The sequence below is a fragment of the Octopus sinensis genome, linkage group LG14 (genome assembly GCF_006345805.1).
Source record: "Octopus sinensis linkage group LG14, ASM634580v1, whole genome shotgun sequence".
In the NCBI taxonomy this organism is placed as follows: Eukaryota; Metazoa; Mollusca; class Cephalopoda; order Octopoda; family Octopodidae; genus Octopus; species Octopus sinensis.
This window is the reverse complement of record NC_043010.1, coordinates 21,770,305-21,780,304: the sequence shown is the minus strand read 5'-3', so window position 1 is coordinate 21,780,304 and position 10,000 is coordinate 21,770,305. Positions and strand designations below refer to the sequence as shown.

At 36.1% G+C, this 10,000-nt stretch overlaps 1 long non-coding RNA gene across 1 annotated transcript in view; it reads right to left on the bottom strand.

Moving 5' to 3' along the window:
* Positions 1–6,068, bottom strand: part of LOC118766132 — a 7,088-nt gene extending 1,020 nt beyond the window's left edge. Inside the window, exons 1-2 of the long non-coding RNA XR_005002044.1 lie at positions 5,979–6,068; positions 5,545–5,551 (exon numbers count right to left, since the gene is read on the bottom strand). This is a non-coding gene — a long non-coding RNA (uncharacterized LOC118766132). The remainder of the gene's footprint in view (positions 1–5,544; positions 5,552–5,978) is intronic.
* Positions 6,069–10,000: the final 3,932 nt, after the last annotated feature.

Genomic DNA, 10,000 nt, shown 5'->3' with positions numbered 1-10,000 from the left:
TGTGAGAGTAATGAGTGAAAATGAAGCATCAGCTTAGCCTAGCCGTTGCAGAAGTAGAGCAAAATTTCCTTGGGAAATGCGAAAACTATAAAGATCTTGTTACCAACTTGATATCAACTTTTCGTGATATTGGCACTAATATGAGCATCAATATCTTTTTAGTCATCTTGATCGTTTTCCTGAAAATCTCGGAGACGTTAACAATGAACAAAGCAAACGATTCCATCAGGACATCAAGCAGATAGAAACTCGGTACTAAGGACGTTGGCACCCTGTGATGATGGCAGACTATTGCTGGCGTTTAAAACGAGATACACCTGTTGCTCAACATTCACGGTGCAAATTTATTCCTTGAATTTTCAAACAAAAATCGTTGCCAACGTACATTTTCAATTTTGAATATTTGTACTGTATTTTCTTTTGTGTTACACTCTTTTTATCGATTTATAATATATGCCAATTGTGAGAATAAAATATTTACTCTATCAGGTTTACAAAGAATAGTAGAACAAATAGAGAAGAACTGAAGTTATTTTTGAATTTAGCAGGTAAAATCATTTAAGAATTCGTTGAAATATTCAAGGCACCAGACGAAAAAAAATTGTTGTTCAGTGTTATCTATAACAATAATGATAAAGTGGCCAGCAAACATAATTCAAATAAGCAATATATATATATATATATATATATATGATAAAAAGTTAGGGTGCAATATGTGCCTTTTTGCTTGAATGAGGAATTAACCCCGCCCCCCAAAAAACCCACACATCTCTCATTGTATGTAAACTCGCACGGATAATATAGCAAACATATTTCTCTGAAACAGCCCTCCCACAGAATACAATATTAAAATACAAATAGGATGATAGACATCCTCTTTCAAGCAAACAGGTACATACTGTACCCTGAATTTTTATTATATATATATATATATATATATATATATATATATATATATATATTAATAATAATAATAATAATAATAATAATAATAATAATAATAATAATAATAATAATAATAATAATAATATAATAATAATAATAATAGTAATAATAATAATAATAATAATAATGATATGACAGCAAAAGAATGAATGAGACCCTGATATTATGTAAAATAGAGGAATTTATCTATAAATATAATTTAAGTTACTTGACTGTGGCCATGCCAGAGCACCACCTTTATGTATGTATGTATATAAATATATATATACAATTGCAGCGTGGAAGGTGTTTATTAGCCATTTAAGAAACACACAAAAGCCGTTCGATTCACTTGTGTGTTTCTTAAATGGCTTATAAACACCTTCCACGGTGCAATTGTTTTCGTTTCAGCACACGATCTCAGATCAAATTACTTGCTATGCGAGTACATCTCCGTAATATATATATATATAAAGGATGTGCTCTGGCATGGCCACAGTCAAATAATATATATATATTCGCGGGAGCAATTGTATTTTCGAATCTTCATATCGTCGTTAATTGCTCGAAATGTAGAGAAGATGAACAGCTGACAACTGATGAAGGGTCGTTTTTTATGTTACTTGTCTTCTTTTCCAGTTGCTTCTCTCGTTGTTCGCATATCGAAGTTTGCTTTCGTACTTCATGTTGTTTACGTTTTGTGACGTCCTGACCCCAATTATGCATATATATACATATATATGTAAGTATCTACATACATGCATATTCATTTTTTATATTTATATTATTATATGATTGAATTCCACACATACACTTCCAAATAAGTTTATCTTATATATATATATATATATATATGTTGTGTGTGTGTGTGTGTGTGTGTGTGTGTGTGGTGTGTGTGTGTGTGTATGCATATATATACTTATATATATACTTATATATATATATTTATATATATATACATGTGCGTGTGTGTGTGCCTACAGACATGTGTATGTGACTGTCGCTCTCCTTTCCTCCTCTCTCTCTCTCTATATACATATATATATATGTGTGTGTGTGTGTATGTATGTATGTATGTATAATCTCCCATATTTGGGTCTATTAGAATATTTACTTTCGTGAGTATTGTCTTTGACATCAAAAATATTTAGAAGCGAGCCCATTCCGAAAACAGCCAAGTTTGATTTTGCTGTTCGACTTGAAATTAATTGAATTATCATCAGATTCTTTTAAGTGATATCATCCAACCATTTTCTGTTACTGTTTCTCGCAGATCCTGCTTTTCAAGAGAAACGTCTGTCATCATTGCCTTCTCATTACATATCCCGGTAGTCGTCGTCGTCGCTGTCATTGCCAACGTCATCATCGACTTTATAAACAGCATGATGATGATGATGACGATAATGATGATGATGATGGTGATGATGATGATGATGATGATGATGATGATGATGATGATGATGATGATGACAATGGCGACGAGGAATAGCAGCAGTAGTAGCAGCAGCAGCACCATAATCGTCCTTGCCGTTATTCATCCTCATCATCATCATCAACATTGTCAAATTCTTCATCGCCGACAATATCGCCACCAATGCCGTCATCATCACATCACTGCCGCCACGACAATATCATCATAATCATCGTCATAATCATCATCATCATCATCATCATCATCATCACCATCACTATCATCATCATCATCATCATCATCATCCACATCATTCTTATTTCCGTCATCACCTCCACTACTACCACTTCCACCACCACCACCATCATACTTCATTGCCGTCGTCTTCGTCGTCATCATCGTAGCCGCAACCAAAGCGCTGTCGTTGTCTTGATATGTCGTCACCATCAGCCTCCTCCTCCTCCTCCTCCTCATCGTCATCATCATCAGCAGCAGCACCAACTCTCACCATTGTCTGCTGTTGCAGCAGCAGCAGGATCATCATCGTCGTGGTCAACATCATCATTATCACCATCTCCATCACCATCATCTTCATCATCACCCTCGTCGTCATCATCAGCAGCAGCAACCCTCACCACCACCGTTATCATCGTCACCATCGTCTGCCGCTGCAGTAGCAGTATCATCGTCGTCATCACCATCATCACCATCATCGCCATCACCATCATCGTCATCATCATCATCATCTTCATCATCACCGTCATCATCATCCTCACCATCACCATCACCACCATCACCATCACAATCACCGTCACCATTATCTTCATCATCATCGTCGTCGTCATCACCATCATCGTCATCATCATCATCGTCGTCATCATCCATCTCGTTCTCTACATTGATGTCAGAGATGATTAGCGTATCTCAACATGACATGTCTAATGTGTGTTTCTCGTGAATCCAAAGAAATGAATAATTAATTTCTTACACAGACAAATAACCTGGGCTTTATCCAATAAACGAACGGATACTGTACGGATTTCATGCTTTTTTAAAGCGAGGAAAAAACTACAAACCAACAATAGGGGTCATTATGTTTGCGAGATGCGTTGTAGAAGAGCATTATCCATTTCTCCATCACCTACTAACAATTGTTGACGTATATCTATATGGACATTGATGGTAAATGGTTGCCGTGGTGAGGTTGATGTTTAGAGGACGGCTAACGGCAATACCACTGATGACATTGGTGGTCAGTTTGAATAAAGTGGAAATACTATGACATATATGAAAATTTGATCTTTAGATACTGTTTTTTTTTACTAATTAATTTCAACTTAAATCACGTGAGTTATAGACGGTTCAAGTAAAGGAAATTTCACGGTTAATGTTTGCAGGTTGAAACATCACATTGATCCTTCAGGTGTGGGTTTAAGACAATGACGACGGTGTGTGTTTATAACAACAACAAAAACGACGACGACGACGATTATAATGGTGATGATGATGATGATTACTTCACCGACGGGGGTGACTGTGCTGGCGATGGCGGAGGTAAAATGATGATGAATATGATGACCACGACGACGATTATGATGGTGAGGACGATGATAACAATAATGATGATAATGATGATGATGATGACGTCACCGACGAGGGTGACTGTGCTGGCGATGGCGGAGGTAAACATGATGACGATGAAGATGATGATGACGACGACGATGATGATGATGATGATGATAACGCTGATGATGAAGACGATGATAATGATGATGATGATGATGATGATAACGCTGATGATGAAGACGATGATAATGATGATGATGATGACGATTATGATGGTGATGATGATGATGATGCCACCGACAAGGGTCACCGTACTGGCCATAGCAACGATGACGATGAAGATGATGATGATGGTGAGGAGGAGGAGCAGGTGCAGGAAGAGGAGGAGCAAGAGAACGATGATGACGACGACGATGCTGTGGCTGCTGCTGTTTCAGCAGATGATAGCGTCGATGATAACCGTGGTAGTGGTGGTTGCGGTGGTGATGATGGCGATGATGGTAACGACGACGATATTGATGAGAAGGAGGAGGGGGTGTTGACTGCGACTATCACGACTACCATGACAATGTAAAAATCCATTTTGTGGAGGGCCCTTTTCTTACATTGGTCTCCTTAATCATCAAATAATTGCTCCTGTCTCTAATAGAGATGTGTGTCATTGTATGCGCTTACGGCCCTTTACTCGATTCAAAAATCGAGAGAAACAAAACCAACCTCGTGATAAATGAGCCTCGTGTTCAATGCCGATATTTCATTCACCTATTGAAGGCTAAGGTGAAACTTGACACAATAACTGGTCTGAAATGCCATTGCGGTTAGCCAGGGGAAAACAAAAATGCTGCACGCAAATGTAAAAAATAGAAATGGATCTTAAGACGCAAAAAATTAGAAAATTATTGCAATGGTGCGTATGTGTCATTAAAATGTTTGGAATAAAATTCGCAACACATATCAATACACACGCATGTATACCCAACGACAAACACATGTACAGAAATGTGACTATCATAGTGTGTCCGTGTGTGTGTGTTTGTGTGTATACACATACACCCACACACACTTATATATACATATAGTAAAGCCAGTCGCCACATCGAAGTGTATGCTGAATGGTACTACAAGTCTAACCCCAGGCAGATTCTACGCCACCCGGTTAACGATGCGGTTCTGCACCCTTTATATACAATAAATTGTTGGCAAGGAACACGCTTTATATGCAATATATTGTTACCACCCTCCAGCAGGTATCCTGAAACCTGCTAAAGGCTAGTAGGGATTGGCACACATGCTCAAAATATATTGTACATAAAGAATGCTGAATCGTACCAGTGACCAGACGGCCGAGAATCTGCCAAGGGTTAAACCAGTAGCAACATTCAACAGCCACTTTGATGCGGCGTGTGGCTTTACTGTTTAGTCGGGTCTCTTTGTGAGATTCTACAACTGGCCGTTTGCCTATATATATATATATATATATATATATATATATATATATATTATATATATATATATATATATATATATATATATACGCGAGAAAGAAGCAACAAGAATGGATAGGTTTTTAGTACAATCGTTTCATACAAGGACAGGCTTTATTAAAAGTTGCAAAAATTACAGCATATAAACGTGTCCCGTACTCATCAGCTAAAATACATATATATATATATATATATGTGTGTGTGTGTGTGTGTGTGTGTGTGGTGTGTGTGTGTGTGTGTGTGTGTGCGTGTGTATGTGTATATATATATATATATATATATATATATATATATATATATATATATATATAATATTATATTACATTATTTAAGTGTGTATATGTATCAGACATCAATTCTCTTATCTCGGATCCAATGAAAATACCTACTTTCAGTTTTGCATCACTTTTCTTTGAACCGAATTTTCACTTTTAGGTACTGGAAGCCATAACCATCGTGTCATTGCTTTTGCGAAGTTTTTTCATGATGCCGTGTTTGATGTGAAGGTGTGAAAGGAAGATTTTTTGCGGGTCTACCAGTGGCATATGTTGTAGTAATGATTGTTGCCGTTGCGGCTGTTCCAAATTAATCACAAACCCAGTTTTTCAATATGCTAGTCAACTGGTTTTAAATTGATATTAATCAAATTAATATTCAATTTTTCACCCTTATTATTTAAATTTTAAATAACCATGTTCTCTAACCGTAAAATTTACTGCAGAGAATTATTTTCTGCAGAATTATTTCCGGTATTTCGGCGCGCCAAAAACGAAGACTTTTGAAATATAACCCCAAATCTAATTGGTAGAACAATATACGTGTTCAATCTCATGCGGACGTCTCGTGTATAGTTCTGCAAATTATATTTTGCTGTGACGATCACACTGATGAATTGCGGACATTTACGTAAATATTACGTAAGTGGTAGCAATGAAACCGGATTTGTGATTAATCTTTATATTTTCAATCCTTTCATTTGTCTTGCTCGCTTACGTTCTGGCGTTGGCTGAATTTTCTTGAGAGCAATCGATTCTTAGTGGTCAGACCATATGGGGTCTACATCTAGCGAAATGGATGTCCACTAAGTGGTCATCCCTCTTATATATATGTAATCATATAATTTTTCTAAATCTTCAGATTTTTCAATATGCTAGGCCACTGGTTTTAAATTCAAATTAATCAGATTAATATTCAATTTTTCACCCTTATTATTTAAATTTATATATATATACATATATATACAGGTAAATAGATAGATATATAAATAGATGGATAGATGGATCGATAGATAGATATATAGATAGATGGATAGATGGATAGATAGATAGATAGATAGATAGATAGATAGATAGATAGATAGATAGATAGATAGATAGATAGATAGATAGATAGATAGATAGATAGATAGATAGATATCCGATCTAATATTAAACATTGAGAATGATTGCTCAATATCACGTAGGTGGATATCAAATAAGGCAAACTCCCGTTTCTTGTGAAGGGATCTTCACAGTAGTTCAATCTCATTGTATATTTTCTAGCAAAGACGTGTGAGAACAGCGAACATAAAAAAATTTCGTCGTACCTCTAGGAAGAGCATTAGATAAATGGACAACCCTGAATCGGATAATTTGGTACCTTGGTTTCGGACTCTTCAAGTACGTTTGTAATTGTAAATTTGTCTTGTTCAGCTAGATTTACCTGGATAATATTTCAAATGTTGCTACGTCAATGCCGATATATTCGGCCGAACGCCTAGTCGTGAACAGAACCAGAGCGTGTGTATATAGTTAACAGGATTTCATAGTTTTGAAAACAATATATGTTAAGTACAGAGGAACCGTATGACAAAAATGCTTGGTAATCTTAATAAACGTTTGTTTGTTCAGATGGAACACCGAAGAGAATTCATTGATTTACGATGTAACCAATTTGCGAACATTGAGTGCGAACTTGTAACGATGTAAATTTTAGAATAAATTATGCAAAGTAGGACTATTGGCGGAAGAAAAATGTGAGTGTATGTATGTGTGTGTGTGTGTGTGAGTGCATGTATATACTTATGGATATATATATATATATATATATATATATATACACATACATATATGTGTGTGTTTGTACGTGTGTGTGTACATACGCACACACACATGTATGCATAAATACATATATGTATGTATATATAATGTATATATATATAATATATATATATATATATATATACCACACACACACACATATATATATATGTACATATATATATATATATATATATATACATATATATATATATGTATATATATATTATATATATATATATATATATATACATATATATATATATGTATATATATATATATATATATATATATATATATATATATATACATATATACATATATATATACACACACACACACATATATATATATGTACATATATATTTGCCTGCTTATTAATACGTAAGTATAAACCAGATTTGTATGTGTATATATAAATTTTCCATTTGTGTTTAATTGTGCGTGCAAAACATAATAAAAACAGATCAGAAAATGAACTTTTTGTTCTTAAGTGTCTTTAAAAGCGGTGGTGAAAAATAATCGAATTATTTTCATGTTTCTTTTGATTTTCCTGCTTCAATCAACTATTTACAGGCTCATCATTGAACAAGTGATTTCAAGCAGAAATTTCCAAGCATTTGGAAATACATAAGCAGGAAGTGAATATTTCTGCGCATTAAATTATTCCGTTGGCTTCTGGAAATGACTATATCTCACTTCAGAAAAACTTGCAACATTAGTTTGAAGAAATGTTGCCATACGGTAAAGTTGCCATACGGGTAAAGTAAAGGTAAAGTTTGCTTGCCAAGTCATACCGTTCCATTAAGCCCTCTTTCTCGGTTTACATTCTTAGTCTGTTGGGACGCCAGTCTGTCGGAGGATTAACTCATTCTTGCCGGCTGAGTGGACTGGAGCAACGTGAAATAAAGTCACCCGGTGCAGGAATCGAAACCACAATCTTAAATTCATCAGCCCAACACCCCTAACCACTAAGCCACACGCGTCCCCAAAGATAAAGTTACATTTTTGAGTCAAACAAGGGCCGGTTTCTCGCTTTTCGTGGCGTATATATTCCTCGCCTGGACCAGATTCAGATCCATCGCAGGATTATTCATTTTGGGTGGCTGAGCGAACCTATGCAACAGGAAATGAAGTTGTTTGTCAAGAACACACCACGTCGCCCGATCCTGGAATCGAAACCACAATCTAACGTTAACACGCCGGGCGAAACGCTTAGCAGCATCTCTTCTGTCTTTATGTTCTGAGTTAAAATTCCGCCGAGGTCGACTTTGCCTTTCATCCTTTCGGGGTCAATAAATTAAATATCAGTTGCGTACTGGGGTCGTTCTAATCGACTGTCCCCCTCCCCCAAAATTTCGGGCCTTGTGCCTAGAATAGAAAAGAATATAAATAGAGTCCGGTCAGTTGCGTATCTTTTTCAAACATTTCGCGAGGCAAGGTAAGTGGTATCTATGCAAACAAGCAGAGAGAATTTCACCATTTCCGCCTATGCGAAAATTGTCACGGTAAATTAAACAGATTTTGTCCCCTCCACCATTGTAAATAGATGAGATAATGCTGGGCAGTATCTCCCCACCCTGCTGCTCTGACGGGGTGAGTCATAACGTGATTTGACCACTGCAGTGTTTCGTGAAATTTCTGTAAAGAGTCCCATATAAACTGTCCTGGAATTAGAAGCGGCATACGATGACTTCTTTGACCCATCACTTCGAGTATTTTGACTTGTGCAGGAGGAACGATATATCTTAACTGAAAATTGTCCCCTATCCACTAAGCCATGTGCCTCCACTACCATACGCGTAGGATACAAAGGATCGACTAACAATTTCAAACACCACAGAGACATTGTGGAGCTAATTTCTTTGAAGAGTATTGTAATGAATTTTCTTACAGATTTCGTATATGACTATTATATATTAAACAATGGCGGTGAACTGGATGAAAAATTGCTGGCCTTGTGCCAAAATTTGAAAACAATATTATGTGTTAAAATAGAGCGGTGAGCCGAGAGATTTGTAAGTAATCCGGGAAGAATGCTTAACGGCATTTCGTCCGTCTTTACGTTCTGAGTTCAAACCCCACCAAGGTCGACTTTGCTTTCATCGTTTTGATGTCAATGAAATAAGTACCAGTTGCGCACTGAGGTCGGTTTAGTCGACTTACACTCTCAAACGCAATCTATTGGCTTTGTGCAAACGTTCTAATTATAATTTAAAATGCTCAGTACATTTCTTTGAGTATATGTTAAATATATTAGCTACACTGCCAACTGAAAGCATTATATAATATAGCATTTCAAGCGTGGGTAGTTGGAGAGAACTTAGCCATGTTTAACGGATGGAACAGATAAGGTTCGCAGTCCATGTGTTTATACCCTTGTATATAGAAATATCGTGAGCAAGGCATTTTGCGAAGACAAAGGAAAAAATGTAAGCTTTATACCATTATAACCAAGTTTGCATACACACAGACACACATATATTAATAAGAATAAAGAGCATGGAAACTTGTACATCCATTTACTTTATTTTATA